This window comes from Adiantum capillus-veneris, chromosome 8 (assembly GCF_014529385.1).
Source record: "Adiantum capillus-veneris isolate H3 chromosome 8, ASM1452938v2, whole genome shotgun sequence".
Taxonomy (NCBI): domain Eukaryota; kingdom Viridiplantae; phylum Streptophyta; class Polypodiopsida; order Polypodiales; family Pteridaceae; genus Adiantum; species Adiantum capillus-veneris.
In genome coordinates, this window is record NC_140938.1 from 108,213,866 (window position 1) to 108,233,613 (window position 19,748).

General features: G+C 38.1%; 1 pseudogene; it reads right to left on the reverse strand.

Annotated features, from left to right (window-relative positions):
- Positions 1 to 13,837, reverse strand: part of LOC147452734 (uncharacterized) — a 50,021-nt pseudogene extending 36,184 nt beyond the window's left edge.
- Positions 13,838 to 19,748: the final 5,911 nt, after the last annotated feature.

Below are 19,748 nucleotides of genomic sequence, written 5' to 3' on the forward strand. Positions count from 1 at the left end.
GCATGGTTACAAACTAAAGCACATATTTGGATCTGTGGAGCTTCTAAGTGTGAAATCTTGGCGAGAGAAGATTGTATCTTAAAGAGACTAATAGAGGACACATATTATATTCATTTCTCAGGGAATTGTTTGAACCTTTTGTCTAGAATTAGATACTGGCTACTCTAGATGTATGTGTGAGCAAAGTAACCACAACAAGATTTTATGAAAAAGAGGGCTATGATATAGTACCCTTCCAAATGAGTGTTATCTTGGAATTAGGGTCAGAGACCGAGGACCTGGTTACATAGGAAACGATTGAGTGTAAATGCATATTTGATGAGATTTTCATCAAAGATCTAAACGACAAAGACGAGAAAGAATTCCAAGATTCACAAGACGATGCACTTCCAAAGATCCATAGAAAAACCAAGAGAAAAAGAGACAATCTTCCATGACTTTCCAAACCAAAAACCTAGAAGACAAGAAAGGTATGGTGCAAACGGAGTGAGAAAACAAAAGTAAACAATAGGAAAACCTATGCCTCTTATGAGGAATAAACCGAAGTATTTGATGCTTGTAGGAGATATAGATTATGTCAAAGACAAGATCACACGGGGATATACAAAACCTATTTCAACAAAGACAAATCCTCAGAAACAAAGCAAAACAAAAACCAAAGACACAAAGGAGACGTTGGAGAGGGGGAACGAAAACACACTCGGAAACACACCAAACTGCCTAGGGTACTCACAACACCCCACTCCTCTTAGAAACACCTTCAGAACAACACAATTTGCACACTACGTGCATGCGAGGGAATGAGAGCTATGAGAGCCCCCCCGCCCTCTCTCTCTCTCTCTCTCTCTCTCTCTCTCTCTCTCTCTCTCTCTCTCTCCACAAAGCACTATGTTTGCCTCCTGCATATATACCTCGCATCTATACGACATGTCCTTTATTATGTGGGATTTGTGCACCTGCCACATGGTAGCCTTAGGTTAAACTGCCCTCCAAGAATTGTAAAAATTTCACAAAAAGTTTCCAAAAGAATGTGTTTTCTCTATCACTTGAGGAGCACATACCTTCTAGCTCCAAAACTCGATGCACTTTTTGTAAAGTTTAAATGAGATCCCACATGTTGGGCTCTGAGTCCCAATATGTGCTTCACATTTTCACTTTCCCATGGCCCAGAAAGGAGAACCCAAAAATTGCAAAAAACCATTTTTCTCCTCGCCATTGCACTTATCCACCAACAATGGGGCATATCTTTGCATTTCAAGCCTTAGTTGATGCCTTGTAACTTCCAATGGGATTCTTATGCTGCATAGTACCCTTATAGACCTTGGCAAGCTCAAGGAAATCCATGATGGCACACTCATCAAGTCAACCAAAGAGGCACATAACTGGCCCCTGGAAAAACTTCAACCACCAATATCTTGGTTGTTTGAACTCTGATTGTGAATCCAAGAAGACTGACATGCACCAAAAATCAAGCACTTTAGGCCCATGCACTCACATTATTTACAATTGTCCAACCTAGTGGGGATCTATAAACCACTCTTACTTTCAAACTACCATAACTTTCACTCCATGGCTCGTATTGAGGAGTTATTTGGACCAACTTGGAGAACATTGCAAGGACTTGGAATGTCCACTTTAGCACCTCAGACATGTGGACCCACCACCTTTGTTAGGCAACATAGCAAAGCACCTTGGGCTATAAAACCACATAAAGCACACACACCTCCTACTACTTGCTTGCCCTTGAACTTCATATCTATCTTACCACTTTAGCATGCACCTGTAAGCACCTGTTTGCACTATTCATAGCATGGAACAACTTTAGCTGCACCAACATCATCTAGAAAGAGGTTTGGATTACCAAAATGGAGAGTGAAGAGGGCTCAGACACAGTTCTAATTGACACACCCTCTCATGACAAAACATACATGATACAATATCAAAAAATTATACCTCAACAACCAATGTGCAAACTTAAAGAACTAAGGACTTCTTAAAATGGGGTTGAGAAAGCTAAGTGCACAGACTTTCGTGAAATAGAAGACAAACCAAAGCCAACATACATGGCCATTGTGCTCATAGAGGAGCAAGAGCAGTTTTTGATAGTCACACTCAAAGAGTACAGAGTTGTGTTTTCATGGTCATACAAAGACCTTAAGGATGTATATTTGGACATTTATCAACACATGATACCCCTTCTAAGTGATGCAAAGCCTCACAGGCAACGTGTCTATACATATAATGAAATCTTTGCAAAGAATATCAAGGAGAAAATAGGCAAGCTTAAGGCAGTAGAGTTTATCTACGAGATCAAGCACACGGTTGGGTTTGTTTCATAGATTGTGGTAGTGCCCAAGAAAAACAAAAAGTTACAAGTATATGTGAATCTCAAATAGGTAAATGCAACTATCCCCTATGTATTATAGATCATGTGATAGAATGAGTTGCAGAAAAGGTAGTGTATACATTTCTTGATGGCTTTTCAAGCTATAGTCAACTTGATATAAAGTTAGAGTATCAACATAATATAGGCTTTGCTAGAGAGTGGGACATATTTGCTTACAAAGAAATCCCATTTGGCTTAACAAATTCATTTCATAGACTAATGAGTCATGCATTTTAAGGATTATCTAAGACAATTCTTAGAGATTTACATGGATGACGTATGTGTGCAATCTCTCTTGAAGAATGAGCACATAGAACACTTCAAAAAAATATTTGAAAAGTTCAAAACCTATTCTATCTGCTTAAATCTATATAAATGTGTCTTCATGGAGATAGCCATTTGTTGGCTATCCAAATTTCCATAGTGAACTACCTCACGGTACCAAAATCACCCAAACACTATGGCTATCCCTACCATTTCATTGTACATAGGCGTGTGTGAGTTATGAGACTTTTCCCATATCTCCTTAAAACCCTTAGCTAGCTAGTAATTGGGCTAGTTGAACCAAAAAATAAAAAATAAAAATATATTATGGCCCATTTGTGTGTAAGTATTTCATTGTATATAGGACCTAAATATAGAAAATTTTTATAATTATTTTGGTATTTATTGAAATATTTCTATCTAGGTGTGTGTTATTTACCTAAGTATGCTATGTACATTTACTCACCATGACCATCATCTTTCTTACCATGTATTCTATAAAAAATCATTTCATGCAAGCTTCTCTTATTTTTGGTGTGAATCCACTCCAAGAAAAAACCTCAAAAAATACCTTTCCCCATCAGCCATTGCCTTTTACTAAATTCCTATTTTCTACAGGTATTTTTTCTTATCTCTTGTAGATAATATACATCATTAAAAACAAATGAGGACCCTCCTCATTTGATTCTTTGTATTTTCATATATTTATTTATTTTAAATATAACCGACGGCGTGAAAAGAAGAAAAAGGAGAACGGCAGTCACCTTCGACAATCTATGTAAGAGTGAGTCCAAGATTCCTCAAGGATTTGTCATCTCAAGGATACAACCATCTCATTCACCCCTCTTTTCTCATTCTTCAAGTCATTCTACCCATTGGAACTATATTACTAACTTTTTCTAGCGATTACTAACATTAATTGCTAACCTTTTCTTGTAAATTGCACCCACTCTACATTACTTTTAAGTAGGCAACCTCACATAAAAATCACTCACCTCTCTAGAATCTTCTCTATTTCACCTCAATAATTCTCTCCTCTTGAGCCCACATTCATGTGACTCAAGAGACACAAGAGCCCCACTCTCATAAGAACATATAAAACATTTCATAAACGATCTAAAAGTGGATTATGGAGTTTCAAGAGTTCCAATACTCTTTCAAGGTAGAAGATAGTGTGCATGCACAATTGACAGGGATTCTCACTTATAGGGTACATGAGAAAGAGATTAAGGTGCCTCAAGTAAATACCCTACCATTGCCACCACCTAAAAGTATTCCTAATGCCTTTACCTTGTTCTTTCATGGAGTTTTTTGACGAGCCACAGGAAAAGCAGGGGGACGGCTAGTGTTGCTCAACCCAAGTGGAGAGGTGATCATGAAAGAGAAGGTCAATCTACCAGGTTCAACTAGCAACAATGAATCAGAGTACAACATATTACTTCATGGTTTGAAGATGTGCATCAGCCAAGGTATACAACATCTCATGGTAAAAGGGGATGCACTTCTCATTGTGAAGCATATTTTTAGGCATTTTGGCATGCAAGAATGAAAGCCTAAGTACAAAGGTTCATGTCATCCATAGGTTGTTTAATCAATTTGAAGAAGTGCAATTGTATCATATTCCTAGGAAGCAGAATGAAGATGCTAATTTACTTGCACAATAAGCAATTACATGTGTTGAAAAAGAAGTGCAGGTCATCATGGTGGCATGAGCTGTCAAGCAACCAAGATACCAAGGATTGGAGTCATTGTCTCCCATTATTGGCTACATTTTGGAGGATGAGTTTCCACAAGACTTCACAAAAGATGAGAAGAGGAGACTCATGAAGAAGGCAAGTTTCTATCTCTTCCTAGAAGGCTCCCTCTATCAAAGTGGGAAGGATCAAGTGTGTAGAAGAGTACCAACTATCAAGGAAATTCCAGCCATTCTAAAAGGTTTGCATGAAGAGGCATGTGGTGGTTATTTTGCCCAAGAGTTAACCGTGATGAAGATTTTGCTTGCGGGGTATGTTTGGTCAAGTCTGCATGTGGATGCTCAACATTGGTGTAAAAGCTGTTACAACTGTCAGGTAAATGGAAATAAAATTTTTCTGCATGGTGCAAGGCAAATAGTGCTTGCAAATGGACCCTTTGAAAAAAGAGGCATTGATGCTATGGGTCCTCTACCTAGAACAAAAAATGGTAAACTGTACATTATAGTGGCTATAGATTACATGACTAGGTGGGTAGAGGCTCAAAGTGTGGCAAGGACAAATGGAAAAACAGTGACCAGGTTTGTCTAAACTAATATTTGTTGTAGATTTGGCACACCTTGGAGATTGTTTTTGATAATGGTCCAGGGTTCAGGAAGGGTTTACTAATGAAAGTCTGTGAAGAGCTTCACATTCTCCATCGTCATATCACACCCTACTACCCACAGTCAAATGGTTTGGTGGAGAAGGCTAATGGTGTCATTGCAAGAATCATTAGAAAGATGGTGCAAAGCAAGACAAAGTTGTGGGATGACTTCTTGGATGGTGCCTTATGGGCATATCGAACCACATATAGGGCGGCCACAGAATTCACACCATTTTACTTGGTCTATGGTCAAGAGGCCTTGCAACCTATTGAGCTCAAAATTCCAACCATGCGGCTTCACGAAAAAGGGGCACAAGATGACCAAGAAACATGGGAAAATCAACTTCTTACCTTAGTTGAACTTGAGTGGAAAATAGAAGCAGCTTATGAGTGCTACAAGAGGAAAGCTATGCAAGCAAAGGAGAAGCTTGATAAGAAGGTCAAGGACAAGGGCATCAAGGAAGGAGAGCTTGTGCTAAGGTATGACAATCAACTCGATAATTCTTTTGATTCCCAGTTTAAAACTAAATGGCAGGGGCCATACACAGTCAAGAAGGCTTTCAATTCCAGTTACTATCAGCTTATGGACTTGAATGATAAATAACACTCCATGAAGGTAAATGGGTAACGACAAAAGCCTTACTTGAGTTTCCTTCTACCAAAGGATCTACCAAAGAGATACTATCTTGTGTAAGTTTTGTTGCACGATGCATGTGTGTAACTCAAGTCAAAGTGATAAAGAACTACATAATGAAAATCTTGTCAAGGACTCAGAAGCACTCTCTTTGGAAAAGGTGCTTTATGATGGTACATGAATATACCATCATCTTGGGGGAGGGCTAATGATAGCCGTTTTTGGCTATCCAAATTGCCATAGTGAGTTACCTCACCCTACCAAAATCACCCAAACACTATGGCTATCCCTACCATTTCATTGTACATAGGCGTGTGTGAGTTAGGGGACTTTTTTCATATCTCCTTAAAACCCTCAGCTAGCTAGTAATTGGGCTATTTGAACCAAAAAATAGAAAATAAAAAAATATTATGGCCCATTTGTGTGTAAGTATTTCATTGTATATAGGGCCTAAATATAAGGATTTTTATAATTATTTTGGTATTTATTTAAATATTTCTATCGAGGTGTGTGTTATTTACATAAGTATGCTATGTACATTTACTCACCATTACCATCATCTTTCTTACCATATTCTATAAAAAATCATTTCATATAAGATTCTCTTATTTTTTGTGTGAATCCACTCCAAGGAAAAACCTCAAAAAATACCTTTCACCATCAGTCATTGCCTTTTACTAAATTCCTATTTTCTACAGATATTTTTTCTTATCTTTTGTAGATAAATATACGTCAATAAAAACAAATGCGGACCCTCCTCATTTGATTCCCTATATTTTTATATATTCATTTTTTGTATATACAGCTAACACTATTCTAGATTTCATGAATTAATTATATATTAATCTATTTTTTTCCATCATATCCATATATTATATTTGTGCATAATCCACAACCATGCATGTTTTCAAACCTCTCGAAATATATTAGGTCATGCTCTCATGCAAGGAGGGGACTCACCTTTGGGGCCTTATGCAAATTCGACAAAAGGGGGGCCACTGAAGACTTTTTTGTGAAGAAAAATAGGCATTTTGTTGGGATTGTTTATATCTATCTCCACTCCAAATTTCAAGTGGTAACTAAAAGAAAAAATGTGGACCAAGAGTTGAATAATCACCTTAAAAATTTTGATAATTTTTTGAGATACCACCAGTGAGATAGGATGTTTTTTGTGGATCACAGTCTTCCCACTTTTCTCATTAGTAACCCATAGTCTTATCTCACCTCCTTTCCTACTTCCACACACACACATTTCTCTCTATTCCTCACTCAAACTTGAAACTTTCATGGTTTTCTCACAAGTAATCTATAGTCTTGTCTCACCTCCTTTCCTACTTCCACACACACACACACACACACACACACACACGCACGCATACTCATTTCTCTCTATTCCTCACTCAAACCTACAACTTCCATGGTTTTCTTTCACCTTCTTCACCATTAGTCTCCTCTCCCACAGTCATAACTCTCTTTGAAGCTCTACCTACATCCACCATCTCCATATCTCTCTCTGTTACTCCCATAATACAATTTTATTCTCTCCTTTCAAGAATGCATAAAAAATCAACAACCTAATCAGACCTAATCTTTACAAAATGGGGTTTTTTTAATCAACCAAACCCTCATTCTCTTGTGGTGATTCGACTATGGTGGCAACGTGAAAAGAAGAAGAAGGAGAACGGCGGTCACCTTCGACAATCTACGCAAGCATGAGTCCAAGATTCCTCAAGGATTCACCATCTCAAGGGTACACCCATCTCATTCACCCCTCTTTTCTCATCCTTCAAGTCATTTTACCCATTGTAACTATATTACTAACTTTTTCTAGTGATTACTGACATTAACTGCTAACCCTTTCTTGTAAATTGTACCCACTCTACTCTACCTTGGAGTAGGAAACCTCACACAAAAATCACTCACCTCTCTAGAATCTTCTCTATTTCACCTCATAAATTCTCTCCTCTTGAGCCCACATCCATGTGACTCAAGGGACAAGAGAGCCCCACTGTCATAAGAACATATAAACAAATTCATAAATATGGTTTTTTATGTAAATTCTAATCATGAGATAATCCTAATAAGGGCTCTCCTCACCTATAAATAGAGCTCTTTTCCTTTTGTAAATTGATTGATCTCTACACTATTGCTCACTACTTTGAGCGTACCATTCTCCGTCTTAGTTGTAAGGAGAGAGAGTGAGCTCTCTATACACCATTACTTGTGGTGTATAAGAAAGCTTCTTTCAGCTAGTTGTAGCATTGCAAGGGAGTGAGTGATTCATACTTCAAATCAAAGCTGTACCTACTCTTGCACATCAATAGAACTAATAAGTTGGGTTTCAAGGTGCTACTATGGTTTGAAACTCTCTTGAGTCTCTCCAACTTACGCTTGGCAACCTCATCTCATTTGATTTAAGGTGACATGTTTTCATTTTGAGATTCTTTTGTGGTATTTTCTTATATGTGATTCAAGAGCTCTTGTGTTTGTTTTTTGTTCCTTGGGGAAACATTATAAGAGGGTTGTATAGGATTCCCATAAACCTAAGATAATGTGTATATCGCAACATCGTTAAACTTAATTGTGTCTCTTGACTCTCCTTCAAGCTATATATACACCCGTGTCAATCATTTAAAGTGAATCTTAATTCTCGCACAAATCTTGCTTTCTCTCTCTTTAGGTGTTTGGTGTGTGAATTCAGTCGATCTACTATTAACTTTAAGCATCATCTTCATTATTTATTGTATTAAGTCATGGACTGGGCTTGTCGGTTCCACATGTGTAATCATGTTACGAGACTGGGCACCCTCCTGTTGTAGTGGTTAACTGCAATTGGGATAGCTGGGCGTAATGGTTAATTATGTGTTGTCTATTCATTTTACTAATTGAGTTGATGATGATTTTGTAGAGTGGAATGCGGGGAGTTGATGAAGAGGCGACGGCAATTATTCTTGGCCATTTTATAGTTGCACAGTATCTTAGAATCTCATTTCAATAAGCCACTATGGCTCTGTAAATATTTGTAGTGGGAACTCCCCTTATGGGTCATGCAAGAACTAATGAGCTTCACTCATTTACAAAAGTGAAGTGTTTGTAAAAGAGGGGCCTCAATTTTTGGCACCTCAAAGTCAAAAATAATATATTAAATACCAACTCCACAAGAGAGGTGCCGTGGAGTTTGGGGCTAGATTTAGGCCTTTCTCTTGCAGATTCTCTTCTCTACTCTCTTAAGCTATGGTTATTTTGCTGTGTACTCTCTAATCTAGTCTCCATCTCTTACACATCTCTTACACTCTCTTACAAGCTTGTCTATGTCAATTCTATGTTTACTGTGTGTGTGTGTGTGTGTGTGTGTGTGTGTGTGTGTGTGTGTGTGTGTGTGTGTGTGTGTGTGTGTGTGTGTGTGTGTGTGTGTGTGTGTGTGTGTGTGTGATAGTTTAGGTGCGTGTGTGTGCTTGGAAATTGGAAGAAGAGGTGGACAGTTTGATGGTGATGGCTTGAAAGCTTATGTTGAATATTCTAAGCGGTCGATCTCCCCCTCTTCTTCCAACAAATCATGGGTGATCGTCGATGATAGGTGCACACCAGATTTAGCGCACACACACACACACACACACACACACACACACACACACAGAGAGAGAGAGAGAGAGATAACATGTTTGACCATCGACAGAGTGTGGGCACCCATATGTGGACGAGAAGACCCACGTAAGTGGCATGTAACATAGTTTTTGGATATTCTCAAATGTATTAAGATTGATCTTTCTCTTCTCCTCTCTGGCTTTATCTCTTTGTTGTGTGTGAGCGGGAGAGAGAGTGTGTGTGCGAGCAAGTGCAAGTGGTGATACAATGGTAGCGATGGCTAAAATAGAGAATATTGCACCCAAAACTCAACATGATTTGACAAGGGGTAAATACAAATGGGTCCCTAAAGCTTCATTAAGTTCCTCTTCCTAACTTCAGTCTTATTCACAATAGAAGCCTCATAATAAAATCTCCACTCATTCCAAGAAATGCAAGGATATGTTGCATTGGATTCCTAAATGACTATTGGAAGCCCAAGGCTACTATGACAACAATGATATGATTTGGAGACCTAAATTTAAGTCGTGTTCTTCTGTCACCTATAAAACCATGCAAGCCAAATTCTATAAGTCCCAAGTCAATTGAAGAGAGTGGGAAGGAAAAAATCATGGAGTGCTTCACACAAATTTTGAAGCTTGTTTGGGTACCAAAGAGAGAACAATTTTCTCCACCTAGCTCAAGAAGGGGGAAGTCAAATGAAGCTTCAAGCTCCTCATGTAGTTCATCCATAGAGATAAAAGCTTCTACACAACCCCCACCTAAAATTGTCAATGGCCATGAAAACACCAATGAATCTACACCTTCCATTGTAATTTTTTTCCACACAAAAAATAAATTGCAAGATAATTCATGGGAGAGTACCTTACCACCCTTACAACTTGATGAAGTGCCTCAAATAACTGAAAACTATAGGCCAAAGTCCTCATCCATTAAAACTTGGAACAATTGCTTCAAAAAAGTGGCAACATCTTTCCAAAAGGTATGATCTACCCAAGGAAGGAGAGAGTACTTACTCACATCCATCATTCGCTACTCGCTTCCCTCTTAGCCTTCCTCTCTGACCTATAACTTCCAAATCTTAGTGAATGTGTGTGTGTGTGTGTGTGTGTGTGTGTGTGTGTGTGTGTGTGTGTGTGTGTGTGTGTGTGTGTGTGTGTGTGTGTGTGTGTGTGTGTGTGTGTTCCAATAACAATATAACATATACACCAAAGCCATCCTTTCGAATTACAAAAGACACCAGAAACTATGTCAATGAAAAGGTGGTATAGTTTCCATTCATAATATAGAACAGTTCTTATACACAAGTTCTAAAATCAAGAGCCAGAAGATATAATAGATCACCATCTTCAAGCCAAGTAATTTTGAAGACCATAGTTGAAAAGGTAATCCTCACTTGCACCCATGAAAACAACACAACTTATAGTTAGCATTGGCACCGTATGCAAGTGATGCATGGGCATCCCACGTGTTATAGATGTCACCCAACTAGATTGTTTTCAAAGACAAATAGTTAAAAACCATAACATATAATCAAAGATGGTTTCATTTACAAGGGGTTGAAGGGAAACCAAATGGAGCCCTTTTTGCTTTGCAAGTTCTCATGAGATAATGTCGGAGACGAGTTTTATGAGGTTTTTTAGCCCCATAGTGGGCCATATATGCAGAATATATGTAGTGGTACTGGTAATATTGAAACTGGTACTTGTAGTATTGGTACTAGTAGTACCGGTAGTGGTATTGGTATACTGCTATACTTGTACTAGTATACTGGTACTGATACACCAAAGAATCCTTTCAAATTACAAAGGACACTAGAAACTATGTCAATGAAAAGGTGGTAAAATTCCCATTCTTAGTACAGAATAGTCTTTATACACAAGTATTAAAATCAAGAGCCGGAAGATATAAAAGTGCACCATCTTCAAGGATTTTCCATAACAGTCATGTATCGAATTAGTATAGTCAAGAACATGCATGAGTTCTATACTGCTATACTAGTACTAGTATACTGGTACTGCTATACTACTATACTGGTATATGTATATTGGTACTGGTCTCCGATTTTTAGTGCTAGTGCTGGAGCTAGTGCTAGTATTGGTACTGGTACATTGGTAGTACTAGTATACTGGTACTCATACACCAAAGAATCCTTTGAAATTACAAAAGACACTAGATACCAGTGCTCGAAAAAAACCTTAATTTTTAGTCTTATAATACCTACAACTATTGAAGTAAGTAGTATTTCTTATATTGTATTGAGTAAAAAAAGTAGAAAACCTATGGACATAGGTGAATTAAGTTTACCCCAAACTTTTATACTTGAAAAAACTACTTCTCTAAATTTTACAAAGTGAGAAGAAAAAAAAGATTATATTTTTTTGTAGATTTTACTCCAATAATGTGAGTAAAATTTAAGTTTTGAGATGATTAGATTATTTCTAAATTGAGCAATACTTAAACCATATAGAGAGCCAATAAAATGTTTATTGGCATAGAAGATTATAAAGTAATTTTTGAGAGAAACAACAAAATGTATATTGGCAAGTGAGAGAGCTAATAAAATTTCTATTAACAAAAGAAAGATAGAACTTATATGACATTCAAATAAACAATAACTTTTGAGAGAGCAAAATTGTCATTAGTTCGAATCGAACTAATTACAAAACAAGGCAACAAAGTGTCTATTGGAAAAGGAGAGTTACATATGAAACTCATAGGAAGAGAAAGATCTTCTCTTATCTTAAAAATGAAAGAACAAAATTTGATCCACTTTTTATTGGAAAGAAAGGCACCAAAATGTCTATTGGCTAGGGAAAGCTATATATCAAAACTCATAGAAAGAGGAATCTTTTCTCCGATCTCAAAGATGAAACAACAAAATTTGATCCATTCTTCTTCGACAAAAAACCTAAAGAAACATTAATTAAAAACAAATTTTGAAATTTAATCCATAATATATAACTTCAAAATAAAAGAAGATATGAAAACCTACAATCTAGTCCTCAATGGAGCCAAATGCATGTCTTGAGGTCTTTGTATCATCTCGCCATAATCCAATCGCTTCATTAAAATTGAATTCCTCCAATGGTGGCCCTTCAAGAGAAACTCTCATCAAAGTACGCATGCTCTTAGTAGTAAGAAAATTCCTAGCTTTGATTTGATAATATTTTGAACACTAAAGCCACGCTCACAAATAGCAGTACTACAACATTGTACCAATGCTATTTGAGCAACCAATAGTAATGATGCATACTTTTCCCTCAAAGTTTCATTGCTACCAATGTAGCACCATGTATTTTTGAAGTTCCACCCCTTCCACTCATTGTAAGCTTGGTATTGAAAAGTTTGAAATTCATACCTCAATAAAAAAGGATCAATGAAAGGCTCAATGAGTTCCCCCCCTTTCAACCTTTTACTTTGACCATAGAACTTTATTATCTCCTCTATCCCATCACCACCGAAGTTTTTCAAATATTTTCGAAAATCTTTTGTGGGAGGATAGCAAGAAGGAGATAAAAGTTTAAAATGGCTCAAAATAGAGGTATCCTCAAATCTCTCTTTCAAATTCTCAATTATATGGCTTGTGAAAGATTTTTGAAAGGTTATTGCATTTTCAAGATCAGAGCCACCTTTTTCTCGAGTGAGTTCAATACTTCTAAAATTTGAGCCTCGCATTGACGATCTTAGTTCATATAGAAGTCCTTTGGATGGCCCATAATCAAGAATTATAGGATAACCATAGCCATCTAACTGTAAGGCATTGAGATCAATCAAGGCTAGTTCTCATCACAAATTCACTCTCCATTGCCACAATTTTGGCATCCACTATGCCAGAGATAGCAGTCACATCAACATAAGTGCATTGAAAGAGCTTACTAAGACTTGTCAAATGAGAGAATAAATCACCTAAGTAATGTGCAACATACACAAATGCAAATGAAGATATTTTAGCAAAACTGATTTGTTTTTCCTTTTTGAAGTAGTCAAGCAATGGTTCAAGCAATTCACAAAATTTCATAAGGACTTTATGCCTACTCAACCATCGAATTGTATGTATCCCCTCTATCTTAAGAAAAGGTAGATCAAATTTGTCTTGCAAAAATCTTAACTTTTCTAAGCGAGCTACACGTTTTCTAAAATGAGTAGCCACTTCGTTTAATGTAGCATCAACATACACCGCAAATGGAAATTCACATATGGTGTTACTAGCACATAAATTAGTGCGGTGAGCCACACAATGTATGGAAGTCAAAAATGGATATGCACCTTTGAACCTTGTAGCAACCCCTGATTTTTTGCCAATCATTACTGATGCCCCATCTGAACCAAAGCTTACTAACTTTTTTTCATTTAAGCCAAAATCTAACAACAATTTTTTTCAATGAGGTAAATAATCCAATAGATGTTCGATCATGTACCTCCAAAAGATCAAGAAACGAGATTTTGGGCTCATTGTCCTTTATATAAGAAACATAAACAATCAAATGCTCATCTATTGAAATATTGGTTGACTCATCTATCATGATACCAAAACATGGAGACTGATGAACATGAGGCAAATACTCTAACTCAAGTCCCTTCCCAATGTAGTGCACAAAAGAAGCACATGCCTTATCATTTTTATACATGGTCTCGGGGATGTTCGGAGTGTTACATTCTCTAAGAAATTCAAGTGTGGGAACATATTTTGTATAAGAAAGGTCATTTTTGGCAACAAAATAAGAAACCCAAAACAAATTTTTCATGCTATCCTCCATGCCTTCAAAATGCTTATTAACACAAAATTCTAAGTTTTTTCCCCCACTATGCAATGCCCATGCAAGTACTTTATGTTTTTCGGATCCCCCATGATTTACTAAAGCACTATGTTGTACGTTTATTGCCCCATCCATTCCAAATTCACTTGTACAATGCTTATCTTCTTTGCAAATAGAACAAAATATTTTGGCTTGCACCTTATCAAACTCAGCCCACTCAAATTCAGATTTTCACTGTCATTCCATGCAATTCTAGCTCTTTTACGCCTTTTGGCTTCCTCTAACCCAACGATTTGAACTTCAATATCATTGACATCATTATCATCAAGCACAACTTCAAGTTTTCTTTTTCCTTTGTCATTTTTAATTTTGACTTGTTTTGAAAAACCGAGCATGGCAAGCAAAGATTTTTGTTTAGAAGAGTTAAAAGCCATAACAAAAACTCACAAAATATGTTATTTGATGTAATAGATCCTCGAGCAAAGCACTACTCAAAATAGGTTTGCATCCTCAACTTCACGTGTATAGATAAATCAATGACTTCGAAAACAACTCTTGTTGCCTGCATGAAGAGATATATAAAAAATAAAGAATAAAGAATAAGTTCCATTGCTAAGTACACAAATGATAAGTAGCTTCAAAAACAAATTTGGAAACTCAAGTAGCTTCAAATCCAAATTTGGAAATTTTATAAGTCATTTGGAAGTACACATTTGAAAGCCTCTAGAGTCAAGGTTAGAAGTTTCTGGAATCTGGAGAATATTTCTCTCTCTGGAGTGTCGACTTTGTCCATGCATATGGAGCCTCTCTCTCTCTCTCTCTCTCTCTCTCTCTCTCTCTCTCTCTCTCTCTCTCTCTCTCTCTCTCTCTCTCTCTCTCTCTCTCTCTCTCTCTCTCTCTCTCTCTCTCTCTCTCTCACACACACACACACAGAGCCCGAAGGATGCGCTCTCTCTCTCTCTCTCTCTCAATCACGCATGCCAACACCTCTGGCAAAGAGTCGATCTCTCTCTCACACACACTCAACTCAGTCGACCAGCTTCTCCCCTTCTCTCTCTGATCTCAGCCGACAAATACGCTGTGTGTGTGTAAGCAGCAACATCGTCAATACAGAGTGCGCAAATCGAGTCTCTCTTTGACAGAGTGCACAAATCCAGAGTCCACAGGTCCTTCAAGCTGGTTCAGCCATCTCTCTCTCTCTCTCTCTCTCTCTCTCTCTCTCTCTCTCTCTCTCTCTCTCTCTCTCTCTCTCTCTCTCTCTCTCTCTCTCTCTCTCTCTCTCTCTCTCTCTCTCTCTCCGCCCTTGTGCGCCTCAATGGGGGTCTGTATGTGTGTGTTTTTTTCGTTGCAGTCTATGCGTGCTCGAAGGTGTTTTTTATTTCTTTAAAATGAATTTTAAAAGCCAACACCTAAGAGCTAAGGTCAAGGTGAGGGAACATATTACATTACAGGTAGATGCACATTGCATTTGTCTTCTCTCTGTGAAATATCTAATGTTCGAAAAGCAAAAGAGAGAGAGAGAGAGAGAGAGAGAGAGAGAGAGTAACCTGAGGTGGATTGATCCAAGAGCACTCGAGTTACTCTTTGAATAAGCTGTTTCGGAGTCCAACTTTGCTGCAGAGTCCAGATTATTCAAAAAAGCCTCTTCTTGAGTTGTCCCTCAGAGATTATAGCTTCTTCATTAGAGTCGTGCCAACTTCCAAGAAAGTTTTGAGTTGCTCAGTGCTCAGCTGCTTAGTGCTCAGTGCTCACCCCTCAAAGGGTCACGACTCACAGACTCACAAGGGAAAACCCCCAAACTTCCAAATGCAATAGGAGAAAATTTGTGAAGAGCACTCAGAATAACTCGTTACTCAACTCTCACGAGTCACAGACTATAGCTCACAAAGCAAAGGTAAAAATAAAAACCTCTAAAGAGGCGGGATGAGAAAAAGGGGCGGGAGCCTTTTGCTTATATCCTAGGAAAAAAAAAAACATTTACTTGGAGGCTGGATTAGAATGTTTAAAATAAACGTTAAGTAAGGTCTTTCCAAGGACTCAGGAGTTATTTCAAGTAAACCAAATTAAAGGGTTCCCATAATCCCTTGAGCATTCCAATTTCCCACATGGCATTACGTCCTGACTCCTCTCCTGAGCCGTGACTCCTCACTTCAACTTTTCAAGACTTCAAGACTCAAGTACACAATGCTCTCTTGATGGACATATATTATTATTTATATATATATATATATATATATATATTATGTTTATAAAAAACCTAAAACTTTTTAATTTACCCTTAAATTAACTCTACCCTCATATTTTCAAAAGGTAGCCTACCTCCTCCCATTTTATGTACACTTAAAAAACCTTATAGATTGCTTTTCTTTTAGGTTTCCAAAACCTAAGGAAATAAGTTGAATAGGTAAATCTCAAATTTGTAGGTGGGATTACACTAAACCTAGGTTTTTTTAGAGCACTGCTAGATACTTTGTCAATGAAAAGGTAATATAATTCCCATTCATAGTACAAAATAGTCTTTATACACAAGTACTAGAATCAAGAGCCTAAAGATATAAAAGTCCGCCATCTTCAAGCCAAGGAACATTGAAAACCATAGTTGAGAATGTAACCCTCACCTAAGGGTCAGAAGAAGTAGCCAACTATTCCCATAACAGTCATAAATCGACTTAGTATATTCAGGAACATGCATGAGGTCTACTACCATATCAAAGGTGAATCACAACACAACCAAGCATCTTGGACAGTAGTCCATATTGGAGACAAAGTCACCTGAGATTGAGTCGGAGTAGATAGCTCCACAATAGCTTTCTTGTCTTTTCCTTTTGCCATAGAGCCAACAACACACACCCTTGCAAGGTAAACCCTCACACTCTCAAGGTATAGGAAACCTTTCACTAGTCACACACACACCATATATGCACACATGTACCAATGCTAAGTGAGCATGGAAGCTCATCTTTTATAGGCTTCGATGCCAATAGACACATTCCATTCATAGTAGCAAGGTGGATCCGTCTTCAAGAGGGCAAGGTGGGTCCGTCTTTACGAGGGGGAAGAACCAAAAGGGTTTCCTTGGAGAGAGAGAGAGAGAGAGAGAGAGAGAGAGAGAGAGAGAGAGAGAGAGAGAGAGAGAGAGAGAGAGAGAGAGAGCGTTAGAGATGCATTGTAGAGCAGATGATGTAGGAGGGAGCCACCGCATCATCAAGCATATGAGGACACATTATACAGAGTCAGGTCAGCTTGTCTAAGGCCCAATATCTTCCTTAACTCACTAGGTGTTAGGTACAGTATATTATGCAACCACCTAGTTAATTACACTGAGGCCGTGGCAACAAGCCACTTCTATAAAGGGATTTCAAATTCACGTGATCACGTGTTTTTTTTTGTGATCACACTGTTAATTAACAAAATTCTCAATTCACAAGTCTTCACATTCACAAAAACTAGGATGGTGACTTGAAGAAGACTGGGAGGCTCGGTGAGATCTGCCCGCCAGGATACCTTTCTTGCTTGTCGGGACCCGGAGGGATACATAAGAAACTTGGAGGGCAACGGTTCCACTTCGTTGCCTGGCGGGCTCCCAAGGTACCTATATATATGGCCCCTAGGGGGACCATTTTGTTCACAACTCTATCTTTTGAGTTCCAACTTGCACAAATATCCAACCAAAGAGTCCTCACAAGGAATAAAGAAAACTACAATATAAATTTTATTTTAATTTCATAAGCTCTTTTACTATTTTGTTTGAGTTGGTATACTTTCTTTTTAATAATTGTTTTTTTAGTTTTAAAACTAGGCTGATCTTGCTTTTCACACCGGCATCGGTCCTAATATTGGACTGGAAATGTCGTTGTGAAACCCTAGAACAGCCAGCACTGTTTTAGAATGTATTGATTGTGTTCACTTTGGCATCGGTTCTATTTTGGACCGGAAGTGTCGTTGAACATAGTTGGTTACGTTCAATTTATAGCTAGTTCTATTAACCTTGTTTTCAACATCAGTTCTATTATTGGACTAGGAGTGTCGTTGTACAAGCTAATAGATTGATTTTTGTGTTTTATGAGTGATATACGTGTTGATATGCTAGTTCAATGTTTCTTTCGGCATCAGTCCTACTACTAGATTGAAGGTGTTGTTAGATTCATCGAATGATGCCCTTGCTTTTTAGGCTAGTTTGGTGTTTCTTTCGGCATCAACTGTACCATTGGGCTGGAGGTGTTGCTAGATTCATCAAATGATGCCCTACTATTTAGGCTAAATTTGGTGTTGCTATCGGCATCAATCCTACTATTGGGTTGGAGGTGTTTTTTGCATTGAATGATGCCCTCTCTTGTTGGGTTAGTTCAATGTTGGTCGCGGCATCAACCCTACTGGTTTGGAGGTGTCGTCACTCTCATTGAATGATTGCCTACTCTTTAAGCTATTGTTGTCGTCAGTTTCAATGCATGATGCATATATTTGTTATAAAATTTAAAGTTATGTTGTCTTTAAAAATCATAAAATATGTGTTGATTGTAGCATACATGGATCCTATGGAGATGAAGGAGTTAAAAACCAAGATTAGATCTTTATTGATCACGTGTTTATGTGTCCTAACCACGAAGGAGATCACCTTTTTATTGGAGAGTGAGATGCATAGAGATCGTTTCTTTGATACGATAATTGAAGCAGTTTAGGCACACTTCTCAGCTATAGAAGCAAAGACTATCCGTAGGCTAATAGATAGTATTGTGGCCAATATGGCACAATGCTTACTAGAAACTTCGGTCTTGATGCACCAATGGATGCAGATCTAGCCAAGATACAGTATTGGACTAATATATGGAGTGTAGAGAGGTCAAAATCGAAAAGAGCGCGCAATATTGATGCTCAAGATGTCCATAGCCACAAAGCTAGAACCATATTTTATTCAACAGCGTCCTCTCAAGATACAGTAGGTGCAAGATCAGATTCAAACGCTAAAATGGAGCATTTATTACGCACCCGCTTTATGTCTCAATGTGCCATTTTTGTTTACCTCACACCCGAAGCTATCAAATGTGGTCAAAATCTTCGGAAAGGATACTATGGAGTTGTGTCAGAGTGCACAATCATTGGAGTCACTTGGTTGCCACCAAAAGTGCAGTATGTGGTCAAAGACTTCAAAGGAGATGCAAGAGAGAGCCGCCAATCTTTTACTCTAGAGGCGAGCGTGCAATTGTTCCACAGGGGCATCGTTAGATGCATTGCACAAACACACCAAGAGCCATGGTCCCTTGTTTTTCCTCGCTTCAATGGAATGGATTTGGGTGACATGTTAGAGTGTGTTCCACCACCCAAAGGAAAATTTTCTAACATATTGGCGGCTCAAAAAGAAGATCCTAGATGCCCTCCCATAGAGCAAGAGTTCGAGATGTGCATAGAGCAAGAGTTCGAGATGTGCAAGCATATGCTCAATTGGGTATCTTCTTTTATGGATGCTCTGGTGAAGACCATGGCACATACACACAACAAAGGAATTATACACTATGACTTGCACCCATGGAACATCATGACTGACTTCACTAAGGAAGGTGTGCCACGTGTAGGTGTCATTGATTGGGGGTTGGCACTGTGAGTGGGCATTGAAAAGTGAGCAACCAACATCAAAGACCCCATAGAGCATGCCCTACATCCTTGGAGGACCCCCGAGCTTTGCAACCCAAAAGCTGCTTGTCCGTATTCAAAAGCCACTGACACCTATGCAATTACTTTTTGCATTGAGCAAGTTTGTGATTGGTGCAAAGATTTTTCAAAGCAT